The 19,481-nt window shown below is 40.9% G+C and overlaps 1 protein-coding gene across 3 annotated transcripts in view; it reads left to right on the forward strand.

Moving 5' to 3' along the window:
* The first annotated feature begins 18,424 nt into the window (after window positions 1-18,424).
* The window catches only part of TAFA2 (TAFA chemokine like family member 2), a 189,052-nt gene continuing 187,995 nt past the window's right edge, over window positions 18,425-19,481 (forward strand). The window contains exon 1 of one of the 3 annotated variants that reach the window (XM_063155158.1): window positions 18,425-19,349. The gene's annotated coding sequence lies outside the window, so the exon portion shown is untranslated. The remainder of the gene's footprint in view (window positions 19,350-19,481) is intronic. The other 2 variants (XR_010027604.1, XR_010027603.1) reach the window with 2 other exon arrangements.

The raw sequence follows: 19,481 nt of genomic DNA on the forward strand, positions 1-19,481 counted from the left end.
CTTTCTCAAGCTGTTTTTCTCTGCTTCAATAAGGTGTGAGATAAGCATATTTCCTTTATATATATTCCAAAGCTATAGTTTCAAGGATACAAGTAATATTCTAAAATTATACTTCAAAAGGTTATTATTGCAGAACTCTTTATGGATTAAGTGCAGGCAAAAAGCAACATCTTTAACCCCTTAATTCCAATGCTCCTAAATCAACTCGGGTTAATTTGCAAACAACAGATAGGTTCAAAGGCCTTTTTCCATACTTTATTCTCCTCAGTTATTATTAGAATTCACAGCTCTCCCATTGTCAGGGTCCACACATTTCACATTCACAACTACACACATCGCCTGTTTGTACCTGACATGAAACACAACTTTGTATTTCACAGTGTAATGCCTGCAATTGTTTCCTCAGCCCCTTCCTGTGCCCAAGTCATTCCACCCGGCCCCATGGTGTGACTGACACCCGCAGTGTATCTCTGGCTGCCAGTTAAGTATTATAAGCTATTAGGCATAATTAACTAATTAACACTTAGAGTCTACTAGCATGTAGCTGTTACAAACCGCACTAAAAAGTGCTATTTAGATATGTGAACTGCAAAAAAAAAGAAAAAGAAGAGAAGGAAGGCTGTTATGCAGACATGGTAGTACAAAGTATTTTGTCAGGCGCTGTCAGGATTTGTCAGTGAGGATGATGACATTGAAATAAAGGCAAAATTATAATACAAAAATAATATATAGTATGTAAGAACCAAGAGCTCAGAGCGACTGGTGATGACATTCATGGCTTCTCTAGGAGCCATGTGAAATTTCAGGAAGTAAAACATAAATGTTAGAGAGAGCTACATGGATCTAATGGCTACATTTAATGAGAGAAAACTTAACAAGAAGAAGGTTTCCAGCCACTTCAGGAATAAATTTCTTTGTTAGAATCTCCAAGTTTAGAAAGAACTTTGACAAGTTCCCACTCCACACACACCAGGGCTTAAGAGATAAGAATAGTGTTTTCCACTCTGAAAGTTATCTCTGTTCCAAAATTGAATTTATACAGAAGTTATATTTTCATGGAAATTTTGGGGAAAATATTTCTTAATCCACAGTGCTGGAAAACTGCATTCATTGTTCATCAGGCTGTAGCAGGACCATCAACATCTAACTTTGCCAGAAGGTTCACCTGGAGCCACCCATGCCTCTGTGCTTTGAGTTGCATAACTGCAGTCACTCACTGAACGATCTCCTATTCCTGGGTTCAGTCTATATGTGGTACAGAAACGGATATTAGACAGGTATTAGGTGGTACAAATAGAGACAGCAAAGCATACAATGTGCCATTTGAATAAAGCTTTAAAGCTTTCCAAGAGTTTCCAGGGAGAGACAAGAGTAAGACTCTAGAACTACCAGTGCTTCACATGAAACAGTTTTTCATAATGGAACAGTATCTGAAACTTAAATCACATTTTTGGAAAATGCATAGTGTTAAATCTGGGGTTTTTTCCCCAAGCGTTATCAGTGCACAAGGAATTATTTCCAAGTTCTAGAGAGTGCCTGAGAATCTTTACATTTTAAATCCCCTAGTAAACAGAAGCAGCACTGGAGGTAGTGATGAATGACCTACCTTCTCTAATGAACCCCAGGCATTTGTAATACAAATGTGATATGAGTGAATGCAAGATACTGTAAAGCTAGCTGAGGTGGCACACCTTTCAGCTATCAGTGGGCCTTCAACCTTGCCTGATTTTATTGCTAATGGATGAATTTTTGTAAACGTGTTTTTGGTTGATCTTAAAGAAGGATGCAATTAATAGAGTGTATAGCAGTACAGATTCAGCAAATGGGCTGCAGATAAACTGTGTAAACTGATGATTCTATTGATTCCCAATACAACATAAAGTTTAAGCTCTCAGTTCTTGTTTTCAAGTCAATTAGTGGACTTGGCTAACAAATCTTAAAATACAACTTGTTTTTTTGGGATGTGAGAAGCTCTACATCTCAGTAGTAGAAACTTCTCTATACAATAAACTCTGTAAAAATAACAGTTGCAAGTCTCACTCACGGGTAATACAGAATAATTCACCACTTTTTATTTTCTTTCAAGACCACTGCCACAGCTGAAGAGTGGTACTTTCAAATTTAGTGCTCCCACTGAGACTCCAAACCACATGCTGCTCACTTGCTCTCTCTTCCACAACCCCATCTCTCCTGCAGCAGGGCTGGTGAGAAGAATTGGAAGACCAAAAGGTGAAGATCATGGTTAAGATAAGAACAATTTACTGGAAACAACAACGAGCGAGGGAAATGGACAGTGACAGCAACAGTGTTAATAACAAGGGTTCAAACAGAGAGAGTGATTCACAGCAAAACTGCTCACCCATGAGCTCCTGCTGGCCACAGCCACACCACTGCTCAGCTCCACTCCCTCCAGCTCAGCACCAGGGCCACACCACTGCTCCCTCTGCCTCCCAAAGCTGGCCAGAAGGCACTCCTTGTCCCAGGAGGAGGCTCCCCTTCCCCCAGCACTGGCAAGGACATGAGGTGGCACAGGACATGTCCTGCCCATGCCCCCTCCCAGCTACCGTACGATGAGACCCATCCTGGTCGGAACCTACCTACCGCATTTGGGAATTTGTGGAGGGGGGAAAGAGGGCGTCAGATTCCCCTCCCCAGTGGTCGGTGGTGAGCTCACAGCCACTGGTGGCTGTGTGAGTTTCCTTTTCAATATGAAGCTGCGTCAGACACAGAGTTTGACATACTAAAATGGATATGATGAGTGCATTTTCTATGTAGTGTTCACACATACTGTTAAGAAAACATAGATAATTTCACTTTTGGTTGAGAAATCTGATGGAAACCCTCATTTAATTAATTGAATTAGCTAATATTAGCTAACCCTAATTTAATTAGCTGAATATGTTTTCTGTGAATTCAAAATGGAGCAAAAAGTCAATTACTAGTGCCACCACTGCTGGTTTTGTTCCCTATCCTTTTTTTTTACTGTATGGAAGTTGGTAATTTTTAAATAGTGATGGAATTTCAAGCCTCTTTTAAACAGTTCACAAGGACACGCAAGAAAGCAGAAATAACTGTAGGCTAAGGTTAAACAAGGCAAAGCAGGGCTTCTGTAAGGTAAACATGAGGGAAAGATACAGGAACAAATCTTCAGTAAAAAAAGCATGAGTTGAATGATGGACAGAAGCAGATAAGAATATGAATTCTTTTAAAGAGAGAAAGAAAATGCAGGATAAATTTTACAGACTGAGAGACAGAGAAATAGTTAGTAATTAAGATACTCATTTCTGTCCCAGACATAAAACTATGACTGCACTGTAGATTTGAATCCTGTTCTGAATCCAGTCTGTGCCCAACCTACCTCATTCACAGAGGCTGAACATAGCCATGTTAAGCTCTTGTTTCAGCTAGATGGAACTGACATTGCTAGCTACTATCGCAATAACACAATTTTGTTGGGATAAGAAAAAAGCCAACACTTAAAAATGTGTTTGTTTTCTATTCAGTCAATTCAATCCGATTGTTACATTTTTTCTACAATTTTAGTAATTAGTGTTACCAAAATTATCTTTCATATGAGAGAAAAAGACTCTTTAAAAAGGAATGGATAGTTTTTCAATGTGTATAAAGCTACATGCACAGTTCTTTTACCTTTTCTCATTCATGGACTACGTCCAGGATCAGCCATCCTGGAGAGATTAAATCAGAAAGATGATAGATGTAAATAGAAGGAAATGATGATAAAAAAAGTTCAGTGAAATTAACAAAGGGTGTCCCAGGAGTATTCCTAATTTAATGACAATGGAAGAAAAGCCACTGTCTTCCGTTTTCTCCAATTTTGAATTTTTTAAATATTGGAGAGCATTCCTTTTTGTTTTTAATTTTCTGAGGAATGACTTTGAATAACATATGAAAGAATTGAAAGAAATATATTCTAAATAGAATATATTTAGAGTATTTATATAAAAATATTCAAATATTTATATAGGAATATTAAAATTATGTTTTACATTAACAAATATAGTTAAAAATTGTATTCCTATTGATTAATCATGTGTTTAACATATGCTTAAATATATGTTAAATTCTAATGGCCTAGGACTTGAAATAAGACTGTCTGAAAAATAAGCTTTTTAATGATCTGATCAGATACTAATGTAACCAATAATTACCCATTTTTCACAAGATAAAATTACTTTCCTTTTCCTTAATTCAATGCTTTTTTCTACACAAAACCCCATCCTATTTTAGATTGCTGTGAATTAGTTAGCATTTGTATGTGTGTTCAAAGATGTTCTTCCTTTAGGAGTTTTAAACACAGAAACTAATTTCAAAGGTATGATGGTTTTAGCCATGGTTGTCTGATATGTCAAAACTGTTCCCAATTCCTGTATTTGCTTTACACATCAGAATGAATCCAAATTTTCTCCTGTGTGGTTGCAAAATGAGCTGGTTGGTTTTGAAGGCAAGAGATAAAATTAAGTGCATTAATTGTGCCCAAAGCATATCAACAATGGAATTCAAGAGCCATGGTTTTAAAAGGATGATTCACAATATAAGCTTTTAGCACTCGGTGTTGGAGATACATGAAATCTAAACACAATGTAGAAGTTAGGTTTTGTGAGATTTGCACATTGTGTGCTAAAAATAGACTGCTATTCAAGGAAAATAATTGGTGCTTAAGTGGAAGGAGATAATGGTGAGATTTATAGCAGGACCTAGTACAGCCAACAGACAAGTTGCAGAACTAAGTGTTGTTGGCACAAGTAAAATTGTTTCAGCATATTTTTACTGTTTGGCTATCTAAACTATGAATAAATTCACATTCAATTCATTAACTAAGTATCACTGAAATCCAGAAGAAAATGCAGCAATATGCCAAATGCATTAGAATAACTTCACATTTTACATGCACAAACATGTACATGTTGGAAGGACAACCATTAAGAGAATATCTCATTGAAGGTGTATTTTGTAAAAACATGGCACACAGAATTACATACAGGTATATTTTAATACTGTACATTTTAGATATGTGGTTTCTGCTTTCCTTTTCTAAATCTCCTTTAGAATAAAACATTTCTGTTACTATGGAATCTGGTTAGACTTATTGTAACCTGAAAATATATTCACACAATCTTGTAAAGCAAAGAAATTTCCAAGTAGAGTGTCAGTGCATTTGTAAAATGAAAAATAAAACATTTTGACTGAGAAATAAATATTTTGATCAAAATATCTCAGACACAGAGAAGTTTTAGAAATTGAAAAATTCCTGAGTTGCTGCTCTGGCATTCCATCAGAAGCTGTGGGAGCTTTTGGTGATTAGAGAATTTTTCACAGAATAAAAAAAAGTACATTTGTTGTTATGAATGTCAATGTTGTCCCTTGCTGTGTGCATGCAGGATTATAGTGAGAGGAAACAATGGCAAATTGTGGTACCTACATACAATCCAGTCATACTTGAACCTGTTGCACAAAGAGCCTCTTTCACCTTCTGCAACGGAATCAAAGTGCCTCTTGTGATAGTACATGGGAAAGTGATTTCCACTGAAGTACTTCAGGGGATGATCAGTCATTATAGGTCAGACTCATGCCTTGTTCAGATATTGACAAAATTATTTTACTGTTGACATTTGGAATAATCTTCAACCTATAATGTAATAAAAAAAAAATCAGTGATTGACAGTCAACCCTGTAAAATGAAATTATTTCCTTTTGAATTTGCAAGAATCTCCAAACAAATACATAAAGCATCTTGTATGTTTTGTTCTTTTTCTCTTTTTTCCTGAGGTGATGACGAAGCAGAAGTGGTTTCAAAGAACTCTGGGTCAGAGCTGCCACGTGCCCCAGGCCCTGGTGTTGTCCCACACCTCCCTGTCCTGGAGCATGGCTGCTGGAGAGGCCTGGCCTTTGCACCAGCAGTGCGACCTGGTCTTTGAAGTGGACCAAAGTCAGAGTCACAACACACTGTGATCACGGTCCTGCAGCTTTTGTGCTCATACTCATGTTTTTTATTTTGCAGTTAATATTTGCATGTGAAGGGACACAGTTTTTTGCTTTTTAGAGAACTTCCCTTGATTGTATTGCAGTGCAGGGAGTTCTTTGTCTGAAGGGGTTGGCTGTGCACAAGGAAGGTGTGCTGTTCTCGCAGACCACAGGACACACCAGTGTGAAAAGGAGAGAGACCACTATGGCAAAGTTTTCCTGCATACATTTTTCCCTTTTGAGATGTCATTTTCAGTGCATTATCCTTGTAGGCCTCACAGAAACTCTCCTCATCCTTTCTATTTGGGGTGAATATATAGGAAAATATATTCATAAATATAAAAAATATATCTGGTGTGAAAAGGTGCTTGAGGCTAGAAGCAATTAAACTGAGGATGAGGCTGTGGTTTCTTTAAAATAAATGTGTTCAACCCTTTGTCATCCACACTTCTGCATCTGGGTCCTTTTGGTAGGATCCTGTATGACATTTTTTTTTTCTGAGAAAATGGTGAATTTCCATCTCCCCAGCCATTTGCACATTGTATTGATTCAAGCAGGATTACTGGAGTATGATCCTGCATGATCTGCCCAGGATACAACAAACTTCAATTAGATTCACCTGGATCCAACAGCCTATTACAGTAATTTGTTTGGCATAACTCAGTGTTGCTTTTATTCAAGAAAACATCTGAAGGTCTGGATTTCCATACACTAGAAAACCACTGTACTTCAGTTTGGACTGGATGAGATAGCTTAACTTATTACACTCCTAGGAGCAAAACCATTTTTATTGACCATTTGCTCTTCCCTCCTGATCTGTGACAGCCCAAGGGTCTTCAGCTTCAGTTTGTTCTGGAAAGCCTCTTTTCATCATTTCTTGTCCACCTCTTTGTCTCTTTGAGGGCCTCTTTGAGGGCAACTGGGAAAGCTGCTTGTACACTCTAGAGACAATTCAAGTAAGCTGGTTTGAGTTTACTTTAGAATAAGCAGGATGTGCATTTGAAGACTAGTGTAAGTACTTTAAAAATATTGTCTCGTGGTAAAACTATGACATTAAAATTTCATATATTCTGTCAGTGGTTCTGTTGATTCAGATGTCTAAATAAATGGACTCATTGGCTTAAAAAGGTGTGATGAGAGTATGTGTTGCCCTTGATAACACAGGAGAGGAGTAAAAATGAAGAGCAAGCTTACCAAAAGAGACAGAACTTGAACTGGGACAGCGATGTCAGAGTGGAGGTGAGTGGAGTAAGCATAAGCTGTGGAAAGGGGTGAAGAGAAGGCTTGTACTGTGTTGATATTGAATGATTTTTAGAAAGTCACCAAAATGCACAACCAACACACACAAAACTAACTCTGGAAAATCAATAAGGTGTAAGGACTTTGGTCTTGAGCAATTGTCATCATCATTCTCAAACTTGTTTACACTAAGGGTAGATTGGCTTGCACTTTCCTATATGTGCAATTTCCAGGTGTACCATTAAGGAATTTTGCTTGCTATGACCACCACAACTGCATTAGTAATTGTACAATAATTGTACAGTTGTGTTACCAGACACTGAAATGGCTCTTAATCTATCTGCTGAGGATGATATTTTAAATGTGAGAATGATAAAACTTTTCAGTCTTGTCCAAGTGTGTTTAGCTACATCTTAAATTTTCACAGAACTCACCCATTTCTGTAAAAATAGCTCAAAAGGGATCATTATTATAGATAAACATAGATGAGTCCACATGACTATTATTCGTGCTTCATAAAAATTTTATTTAATTTTTAAAATCTGATGCTGTATGTTTATGATGTATATAATCTCAAGTCAGGAAGGATAAGTAACCATTATAATGCAACAAAAACCAACTTCATAAAACAAGGGTGTTTTGTGAATTTAAGGGTGTTAATTTGAACAATAGCTAATAAAATCAAACTAATTTTATGTACATAAATTAAGTAAAAGAGGTAGACTAATCAAAGCTTAAAAATATAATTCAAAACAAAGCTCATTGATTTGGCATTGTAAAAACACATATAATCAAAAGAGTTGGAATAAGCACAGGTTTATGTTAAAAGTGCCAAGCATTTATTCTTGCTGAGATCATTATGGAAACTCAGACTAATTTCAGCTGGAAGTCACAGGACACGAGTAGAAGGCAAATCTGCTCTCTCACTGTTATCAATGATGCCTGCTTGGATGTGCTGGAGTGGGAATGTGCTTGGATGGGAATGATGCAGAGGATGGCATTTCATGCTACCTACTCTGTTCTGGAAAGAAGGGAGAAACAAGGGAGAAGAGGTAAGCTACTAATGAGCAGTCACAGGAACAGGGTTTTAAAGCAAAGATTGATGGTCAATCAGACACATTTATGTATATTCCATAAATTCATAATCTGGTAGGAAAATGAGGAATCATCAGAATACTTAATGGAACGTTTAAATTGTCAGTGAAATTTTAGGTGTTTAAGTAATTCTAGCAGAGTTATATTATGAAATAAATGGCCTCATTAATCTGAGTCTGTAATAGATGAAGTTGTCTTTGCATTTTCTTTTGCTGGGTTTCCTATAGACAAAAGCCTTGTGCATTTTGGAGCCCCATGTGATTTCAACAAAATTTGAGAGATGGGTAGTAGTCTTAAATTTATTCAATTCCATTAGGAAAGGATGCCTGGGAGGAAACTAAAAAAGCCACAGAAAGATGCTTCAGCATCTCTCTGAAAATCTGTCTCTTGGGATCACCATTACACAAAAAAGCAAAGATTTGAAGTTTCACAGCATAGGAAAAACTTCAATAAACCATGAGATAAAATCCATAAAAAAACAAGACTTCATTAGTTCCAGAGCTCACAGAACTTGTTATCATTCAGCTTGTTTAGCAACTTCAAATTTTAGACAACTTTTTTCCTTGCGTATGTGACATGAAGCTTAACAGGATATTGAATCTTCTGTATCTGTGTAGGGCTCCAATGAAAAAAAAAAACCAATAAAAAAACCCCAAGCCAGTGTTCCCTTAATGATTTTCTTTCTGTATGGTTATGCATGTGTGTGCCAGGAGAGAAGGAGTGGAGAAGGCAGGCAAGGGAAGCATAAAAAGACCGAAATGTCATTTTGAGGATTTGGTGAAGCAGTGCGTTATCTGCGTTCTGCCTTCTGACATCTGCTGGCAAAACCTCTCCATTGCAATGCTTGCTCTGAATTTTTCGGAAATCCCTCCCCCAGAGCTCTAGGGGCTTCTCTGACATTTGTGGGTGTTTGATGGCAGTGAAAACCAGGGCACTTATGGATAAGGAGGTAACTCTGGTGGCTGTCAGGAGCAGCAGATATGCCATGAAGCTTAAAGCGGGAGGAAAACAAAGAAGATTTATATGGTGGGTTTATCACACTAGCAGCCGCAACTCTGCATCTTGGGCTATCCCTTCTGTGTAGAGCAGACATTTGAGTCCCTCTGAACTGCTTGGACAAGCAAATGTTTCCACTCCAAGCTCTAAGCACTGCTTCTGGCTGCCAAGTGCCAGCACACCTGCCTGACACTGCAGCTACTATGGATCTCTCTGTCCCCCAACCACAAGTAAAAATGCTAATTATGCTTGTTGTGAATCCTGAATTCCAGGACCACAGTGCATACAGAAATGACTGGTCTGAAAACAAGTTTTTAGAAGAAAACTATACATGATTAATCATTGGTCAAAACAAAAATGTCAAAATTATTCTCATGACCATACAAGATATATGCCCAAGGATCTAGAACTCCCTGACTGCTTATCATCCTTACATTATATTTGGGCTGTGTTTTGGAAAATGAGAATTACACACATCCAAGATCAATACAAGATGCTTATGCTATGTTTACCATGCCCTGTGGCTGAGAAAGAAATGGAAATTTGAACTGACTTGCTATGTGAGACAATCTGGCAGGTGGTGGAGTTCTGCAACTTGGCCAGAAGCGAGGCACTCAGTCTCCAGGGTAAATGTTTTGGCAGGATGATGAATGCCAGGCAGGGCATGCATGAGTCAGGTGGTGTCATTTATGTCCATCCACAAGTGACTGTTTAGCATGGGTAACAAGAAACTAATTTCACTTTGGTCAGGTGGGGGTGGAATTAATTCTAGCACTGAAGAGAGGCCCACATGAAGACTTCTGAGCACCACCACAGCATCACAGTGCTCTGCCCTCATGTAGTCTAAGTTCTGAAAAGGCTGCCTACTACTTTTTCAAAGGAATCTGTCAATGAGAGCCATAAAAGCAGAAAAATTCAAAGGCACACATCCTTTAGCTTTTCCTGCCATGTGTGTGATGAAGGAGGAAAGGCTTGAGAGAGAAGGCAAAGCTCAGTCAGCCTGACCTCCTAGTCCTGCACATCCTAAGATCTAAGGAGCCATAATTCTCTTTAGGTATATATAATTTTCTGCCATATTTACACAAGATAAATTACTTATATTCAGACTATTAACTATATAATCCATTAGCTCCACATTTGAAATCTGATTGAAAGGTATAGTAATTCTAAATAGATAATGTAATCTTTTATTTATGTGGACTGGGTGTATTTGATTCTGTATTAATCAGAGGCATTTTTTTTCATGCTGAATTGATAGTTGATTATCTTCAGCCAAGCTGAAATGCTCTTTAGTTCTCTTCTCTCTCTCAAAAAAAGAAGTGCTTCCTTTTGGTCATGCATTTGAAAATATCTTGAAATCTGCAATTCAGAGCATTTAAAAATGATCATTTTCTATTCATGTTTTGGTCCCATCCTGTTCTCCACTGCCCACTTCCCCCTCTCAGATCAAGGCTGTTTTGGAATAAATATGATAATATTCCAAATAATACTACTTCTTCTGCTCTTGACTTTTGAAAAGCTCCACATTTCCTGTACTCAGTATGCAGAAAGATGATATAAAAATACATCTTCTTGCCTTACTATTAAAACATCATAAAATGCAAAGTCTTCAACAATCTTTAGGCCATCTTGTAAGGTTTTTTTAATGCACATACACAAGCCTGAGTGCATTTTCCCCCTCATCCTTTATTAAAAGGACCTTCATTTATAGATGGTTAAAACTTAGAGAAAAAAAGATTTTAAGTCAGAAAGAAATACTGGGGAACACTACAACTTATTCCTATTTAATTATTCAACATACTTTACCTTACACTAAACTTACTTCCTGAAATATGGATGATACTGTAACTATTAAACAGGGGAAAAATAATCTGGGTGACCTCTTGTTTTTCAGCAAACAATCTGACCATGCCTTAATTTATCTCTAGCCTGGAAGGAACTGAGTTACTGCGCTGGTAAGTTTTGATACCTCTTTTACCAGAAAGTGCAATTCTTTTTAAAAACAACACTGTGCAGATTTGAGAATGCTGCATTATGAGATAAATAAATGGCACCATGAATATTTACAGTGAAGCCTAATCCTTTTTGTAGATGAGTTCACAAGTCTGCCATCATGTTGCCCTTGGTAAAGACGTTTCAGACAAAAATAAGTATGATTTGTTTTGTTAAATCACATTGATCTTACTTACCTACTTACTACTATTGGTCTGTCTAACCTCCTGTTTTCACAAGGTAACCTTGATGAAAATATATGCAATATATGTTTTGGAAATAGTTATATTTATTTTAAAATTGAATTTTGAAAATCATTAGGTAAGAAGGTCTGCTTTGTTTCCTATTTTGTCTATAATGTAATCTCTAATGTAAAATTGTAACAAAATCTACTTATAACCAAGGATAAAACATTGGTTAATTTTGGAGTTCTTTGTAGCATAACTGCAAGAGTTGGTGCTTTTTGATACACAGGAAAATAGGAACTCTCATATAGTATCAAATTAAGAAAAATGTATGCACTAATGACCTCTGTAATACAGTAACCTAAATTTAGAACACTTTTGGTACTGATTTTATTCTTTTACTTGTTTCTTTTTCTTTCTCTGGATGCCTGATTTAGTGATTGTTTCTATTTCCTGTTTCCAGTCCCACAGATGCAGGTGGAGGGATGTTTTAGAAGAAAACTTGTGGGTATTCTTTAAAGAAAAAAGAAAGGAAAATGGCTGATATTGCCCTCTGGAATAGTTTGAGGCTTTTCCTAAACATGTGAATAATACTTACTCTATCTTGAATAAGAAGATGGTACTACACTTAATATTCTTGTCATTTACAACTTTGCTGTGCAAGAAAGCCCCATAGGCACCCCCAAGTATTTGGCCCATGGAGGAGTCCTTTAGATGTAAAAAAGCTCAGACCTGTTACTTATGGAATATATAATATAGCTAAGTTAATAATTGGTCAAAAAGAAAATTTAAGACTAAATGCAGAAGGTGAAGAGGCCAAATATTGTTCTACTTTTGATCTGAACTCTTCTGGTGTTTTTTTTTTCTGCTTTTCACAGGGATTACTGTCTAGATTCCAAAAGAAATGTAGAAGCCATGGCATAAAATACTGCAACACCTAACATTTTTGTATGTGCTTCACCCAGAGCAAGATTCAGAAGCCATGCCTGGCAGCACAGGGTCTCAAATGCATAGAGAAAGTAAGGTGCTGCATGATGATAAAAGATCTAAAAAGCTCAGTAGTGACTTGTTAGGAGGTAGCAGATAGAGAAATGAGGAGAGCAGGTTTTTAAATCTTTCCCCTTTAGGGAGCTTAGGTGCTTTACAAATGAGGAAGCGAAGGGAGACGACCCATCCTTTGATCAGCATCGAACTCCAATTTATTGATCCAACATGCACATTTTATAACCGTGTTAATTAAGCTCATACATATTGCAAAACCCGAGATCATCACTGGCTACAGATTACACACCAACCCCTCCTTTTGTTTTCAATACCTGTGGTTTGTTATTGAGACCAAGACTTGTTTTTCTCATCCTGTTATGAACGGTTCTCAAGGCCTCCATGTTTGTCACTCTGCTTTCCCATAACTATCCAAGGACAAGGTATTTACTTGTTATTAAAAAACAAGCCTGAGAACTCTGCTGTTTACAGGAACGTGCTTGAGAATTTGCTGCTTACAGCTGCCTTTTACTTTTCAATCAGCTGTATATGATTATGGCATGTCTGAACAAAACTCTATAAGCCATGTCTGAGCAAAATTCTCCAACATACAAAGTATAAGGAAGAAGCATCTTTATATTTCAAAATAGTTACAGTTCTCAGAGTCTGGGGGATTTTACTCTTTTTGATGAAATAGCATCAGACCTGATCATGTGATATTCCATGGGGTAATTCAGATGAACAGCATTCATCTGAGGGTTTCTTTGTTAGTTTGGGGGAGTGAAGCATCGCTCCTGATGGGAGATGATGAGTAGGCACCATCTAAGCAAAGCAGACAGACTGTGGGACTGTCTGTGGCACCAGGGGTGTCCAAATGCCCCAAGGGAGTGGGCTGATGTCATTATGAGACCACTCTTTAACATCTGCAAATGATCATGGTGACAAGAGAAGATCCCAAACAATTGGAAAAATAGTAAATATGTCCAATTTCAATAAGTCAAGAAGGAGGATGTGGGAACTACAGGTTATTTTGCAGGTAGTTAATAGAGAAAAATCTCCTGGAAGTAATTTCCACATGCATGAAGGGCAAGGAGGTGATTTGGAATAGTCAGTGTAGATTTAGTAGAGGCAAATTCTGCCTGACCAACACAATTGCCTTCTACAATGAAATGGCTGTCTGTCTGGGGAAGAGCAATGGGTGTTTACCCTGACCAGTTAGGCTTTTGGCATTGCATACCACAACATCCTTACAGCCAAACTGGGCAGACCTAGGCTGGGTGGGTAGTTTAAAAAATGGGTGCAGACTGATGGAACTGCAAGGCTTGAAGAGCAGTGGCTGGTCACTAGTGGCATTTCCCCAAGTGCAGGACTGGAGCTGAACTGCTGACAGTCCTCACAGCAACCTGGGTAACAGTGGCAAACTCTCCCAACAGGTGATGCTGAGATGCTGGGAGCTGTCAATACACTGGAGGGCAAGGCTGCTGCTCAGAAAGCTGAAAACAGGCTGGAGAATTGAGCTCAAAGAAACCTTATCATGTTCAACGACAAATGCAAGTCCAGCACCTGGGACAGAATAACCCCAGGCAACAGTACAAGCTTCTAGCACTATCTAGCAAACATTCTTGCAGAAAAATGCCTGGAGATGCTGGTGAACAAGATGATCATGTGTCCTAGCAGTGGTGAAGGCGTGACATATGAGAAAACTCGTAGCTGTGTTTGCTCAGGCCCTTTAAAGAAGGAAAAGGGGAGAAATAGCTGCTGTACTCAACAGCATGTGGATGGTGACAGGGAAGACGGAGCTAGAGGCTTCTTGGAAGTGCATAGCAAAGGGCTGAGGCAACTGACACAAAAGGCAGAAAGAGAATTTCAGAGAAATTTGTTTGGATGTAAGGAAGGAAAACCTTTCCATTAAGGGAGGTCAAAGGTTGGAAAAGGGACAAAGAGAGTAGCAGCCACAATTCCTCCTTGAAGGTATCTGATACCACTGGACACAGCCCTAAGCAACCTGATTTAACTTTGAAGTCAGCCCATGCATGACTGAGCTGGAAAGACTTCCAGAAATCCCTTTCAACCCATTTTCTCCCTGATTCCCAGCCTTCTCTCCTCTTGAATGAAAGCATTGAAGTCTCACTCCCCAGATTACCTTGAATATACATGTATCTGTGGGTCATTTTTCTTTCCTTTTTCTTTGTTATTGTTATTGTTTTTATTTTTCCCCATCCTGGAAGTTGTCATTACTCTGCAGCATTTATGTTGGCATGCACAAGCAACATTTATGTTAGCATGCACAAGCATACATGTGATTTATATCTTAGAAGAATTGTTTTAAATGGTAAAAAACCCCCAAAACATAGTGTTTATCCGTACAGCTTAAATGTTGTAGAAAAAAAAGACCGGTTACTTTCTGTCATTGTTTTGCAGTCAGTTTTTCCATTTTATGTGGAAGCTTTGAAAGACCAATGATCATTCCAGCATGCTAGTTAAAACCCTTTTTTTCTTCAAAATGCAATACCCAGCATGATTTTAGTAAATACCTGTGGGAGACTTATTAGGGAACCCCAGAACAGCTTTGCTCCATCATCTTTTTAGGAGTCAATTACTTTTATTTTTGTATGTGAACATCTGGAATGTTGCAGAGCTTGTAAAGAACTGAAATCTGGTGGACCAGATTCTCACCTATGATAAAAACATGATTGTGTGTTTGGGTATCTGTACACACATTGTAAAGGGGACTTGTAGGCACTGTTGGACTGCCTCAGCTCACACAGTGTCAGGATGATAACCACAAAGAGTTTACAGCAGCTGACATTGGAGATCCTTGCTTCCTCTTCCCCAGCTTTATGGGATGGCAATAAAGGAATACTGTAGGATGCTGCTGTACATCAGGCTCTACATCACTATATATCTCCTTACACTGAGGCATTCCTGGTGAGCACTGTGGTCTGAACTACTGCTTATTGATTTTAGCGTGTGAAGCTCAATATTAATATAGTTGGAAAACCTAACCAAAATCCTAATCTTTATGTATAAAATGAGAAACCAAGAACCTAACTGCTAAAATGAAAAGCAGTGCCAAAACTGGCACTTTTAGCTGGTTTAGATTAGTAGCATGGTGAGTGGTGGGAGGGGAGGAGTGTCTTCAGAAAGATAAAGGAGCAAAACTATATAATTAACAGTACTGACAGTACTGACATTGGTGTAAATTCTTAGAGACTAATCTACATGTGGCTATCAAAATATTGATTTTCCATTTTTTCTATTTAGCAGCTCAGAACATGCATGCTTCTGAGTAAAATTCGTGCTTAAAAGATATACACACCAGATCCACACATAGCTAGTCAGAAACAAGTTTTTTACTTTCCTGATTTTTATGCTGTGCTATTCACCTTGAAATGGAAATGCTGAAGTTGTTCCAAATACTACACCTGTTGCAAATGCCAATGCCCATTTTCATATATTATGCTTGCCTTTTAGCATGTGGAAGACACCTACACATGGATGAAAAGTAAGAAACAGTGACAAAAATGGAACTAGCTGAAGAAATAAAGAGAGAACATTCATGTAATAATTGTGGTCCATAACTACATTGTGCTACAGTATTCAGCTGGGGATTTTTCAATCAGAAAGATATAAATACAGGCTGTGTAAGACAAAGAGCGCCAATCTGGTGTTTCCATAACATGGTGAATTTATCATATTGTGCATGTGCAGCATGTACAAAGGCACCTTTGGAGATGACTCAGGCTTACCAAGTAAGCATCTGTAAAACCAGCTGCACTCTGTAGGTGCAACATATCATTTCAGTTCTTCCCAGGAGCATTGACCATACGGTGAAAGCAAGCAGAGAAGCTTTCTGAAAGCATGTCTTTCAGGACATGCTTTCATCTGCATGGTGTCACACAAGCTGTGTGTGAGTACTACAGATTTGTTCAGATTTTCAGATGTTCTACGAGGAGATTTGGAACTGCTCATGTGCAGCAGCATCATGACATAAACAAAGACCACATTTTTCAATATTTTCACTGACAAAATTCTTAGGTTTCAAACAGGTCAGCTTACTTACTGCTTTGTCTGCTACTTCTTCTTTGGTTGTTTGCATAGGACTTGTTTGTTTCAACATGGTGATAAAAGTTCTGTGTCTACAGATGTATTTACCAGTTTTCTGCAACAGCAGGACACCAACATGAAACCACCAAGTTGCTCTGGTCTTACAACATGCAGTCAGCTTGAGTGTAATGGTACATGCAGGTAAAATAGACATAGGTGCTCCTATAGCAACAGGGTGTTTGCCACATCTCCACTGCACAGCTGCTGTAGTTGCATTTTTGCTGCTCTAGTTGTATTTTTGGTGTACTTTCACTGCATTTCATGGAGTAGCAATACCTATGGTCCTTCACTGAGGCAGGGAGTTAGAAAGATTACCCTTTCCACTATGTATTCAGGACCCCTGGTCATTTGGAATTGGTGGGGCATGAGCATCCAGCCCCTGTGGATCGACTTGAGTTTGGATCTATCTCTTATCCTGAAATTGTGGTGCCGATAGCAGCACAATCTTGGCTTTTTCCAGTTCCCTCTAAATTATTTTTTAGCTGTCTGCAAATCTAGAAACATGGTTACCAAATAGGGCAATTCTGAAGTTATTGTATCAGCTTCCAATGAATGAGACAAGACCATATTTGTCTTTACAACCAGCAGCCTTTTAATTCAGCTGCAGTCAGCATCCGGCATGTGTGTGTACTGCAGTGCTTTCTGCAACTGCGCTTGTGACAGTCACATACCAGGCTACTTTTAACTTGCGTTTTCAATACCAGCCTCTTTGTATTTCATCCTAAAGCTGCATCACTGCATGCAGAGTAGTCCACATTAAGTCTTCATTCCCCCCCCCCCCGCCTTTTTTTGTTTTTTTGACTGTATGGATCTTTAGGTCTGCTTTCGAAAAAAAATTTCAAATATTCTACAGATGCTTGCTTGCATGGAAGAACTCTAGCATGGACAATAACAAGAAGAGAACCCTTCCCTCGTCTGTTTCTGACAGTTGATTGTGAACATCAGGTAAGATGTGGTAACAGAGCTAAAGGTTCTTTTCTGAAAACTGGCCATTACACTAGCTTGTAGAATTGAAAAAAATACCAACAGATGATCAGATATATCAGTACTTCTCAATGCTGCATGTATTCATCCCCATTTAATCTAGGAGTAGACCAGAATTACAGGACAAAACTGAGGACTGGACTGATGTCACTGTAACAAACAAGGTTTCTTTCTCACCTCTTTTAGCTCTCTCCCCTCCACTTCTCTGCACCACCTTTTGAACGGCAGAGAACACAGCAAAATAAACTACAATACTCTGCTTTTAACTATCCTTGCTCAGCAAATTTCCCTTTATTATTCAATAGTCGTGGCAGACCACCACGACCCGCCACCCGTCTTTAAAGCTGTCTTAAGAGAAACAAGAAGTCTTTAGCACCCGGCCCGTGCTACCTTTACTCACTGCTTCTGGAGCGCAGGTACACGGACCAAGCTCGCCCCCCCAGCGCCCAGGGAAGCGGGGCCCGGCCGAGAGTCCTCGGCTTTCCCGCCGCCGGAGCTGCCGTGCGTGTCTCCCTTCTCCCTCTGGAGGGAGACACAGTCCAGTTTTTGGCTGCCGCCGGCGCCGCCGCGTCCCTCCTGCCCCTGCTCCGGCGGCGGCGCCCCCCTTCCCCGGGGCAGCTGCCCTGCCCTGCCCTGCCCGCCCGGCCCGGCCGCTCCCTCCCGGCCGCTGCCCCAGCCTCGCACCGCAGGGCCAGAGGGGTCCCGGGGAGCGCGGCGGGGCCGCCCCGGCTCCGCGGGGATCTCCCCGGCCACACGCGCCTGGGCGTCAACTTCGCACCCCCGCCCCGCCGCTCGGAGCGGAGAGGAGAGAAGGGAGGGGAAGGGAAGGGAGTGCTGCGGAGCGGAGCGGGCGGCGGAGGGAGGCGGCCCAAGCCCCAGCGTGCGGGGGCGGCGAGCGCTGCTCGGTCAGACAGAGCGACGGCCGCTGGGACCGGCTCCCTCGCAAGGGCTGGGGAGGAGAGCCCCGCGTGGCCGGATAAATACGGGGGAGGAGAAGGGCGTCTCTCCCTCTCCCCACCTCCCTCCACCTCCTCCCTCCCCCCCGCCGCGGAGGGCGCGCTTGGAGCTGCCTCTGTGTGTCCGGGCGCCCGGGGCGGCTCCGCGCCCTTCCGCCGTGCCGTGCCGTGCCGTGCCGTGCCGTGCGGTGCGGGCTGGGCGCGGGAGGCTGCTGCTGCTGCTGAAGGTGAAGCTCTCGCTCTCCAATTACTTTTCCCAAGAGAGAGAAGGAGGCAGCAGGAGGGGGAAGTCGTGCTGTGTGTGGAAGGCACACCAATCAGAGATGCTCTAACGGAGGGACTGCTGCAGGACGCGCCGGCTTCTCCTCCTTCCTCTGCCGGCGGGGCTGAATCGGGACCACGCGCAGCTGGCGTAGGGGCCGGAGCCGTACTGGGCTGCAGGACTTACCCATCTCCGCTTTTCCATTAGCTCAACCATACTTCGTGCTCTCTATTTTTTCCTTTTTTAATACTCTGAAATCGTGCGCAAGAAGCACTCCAAGTCTTTTCTCCATTCCCAGTTACTTCACCGTTCCTCTAGCGTCTCTTAGCCGGATTCCTGGTGTATTCGCAGAGAGCCGGGGTGAGCGAGCCGGGCCCCGCGGACGGCTGCTGCCCCAGCCGGGCCGAGCCGAGGGGAGCCGAGCGGAGCGGGGCACGGCGCCGCTCCATGCCCCGAGCGCTGGCGGGGCGCGGGGCGTGTGCCGGCGATGCCCGGGCGGTAAGGCTGGAGCTCCCCCCGGACGGGAGGCGGCCGATCGCTAGGCATTTCTAGCAAGAATCGGGACTGCAGGTAGGTGAGCGGAACGCTCCAGGGTCGTGTGTCTGTCCGTGTGTCTGTCTGGGCGCTGGTGGGGCGATACCTGCGCGGCCGGCGGGGCCAGGTGCGGGGTGTGCGGGGCGGCTGCCGCGGGCTGCGCCCTCC

This window comes from Melospiza melodia, chromosome 4 (genome assembly GCF_035770615.1).
Source record: "Melospiza melodia melodia isolate bMelMel2 chromosome 4, bMelMel2.pri, whole genome shotgun sequence".
NCBI lineage: Eukaryota > Metazoa > Chordata > Aves > Passeriformes > Passerellidae > Melospiza > Melospiza melodia.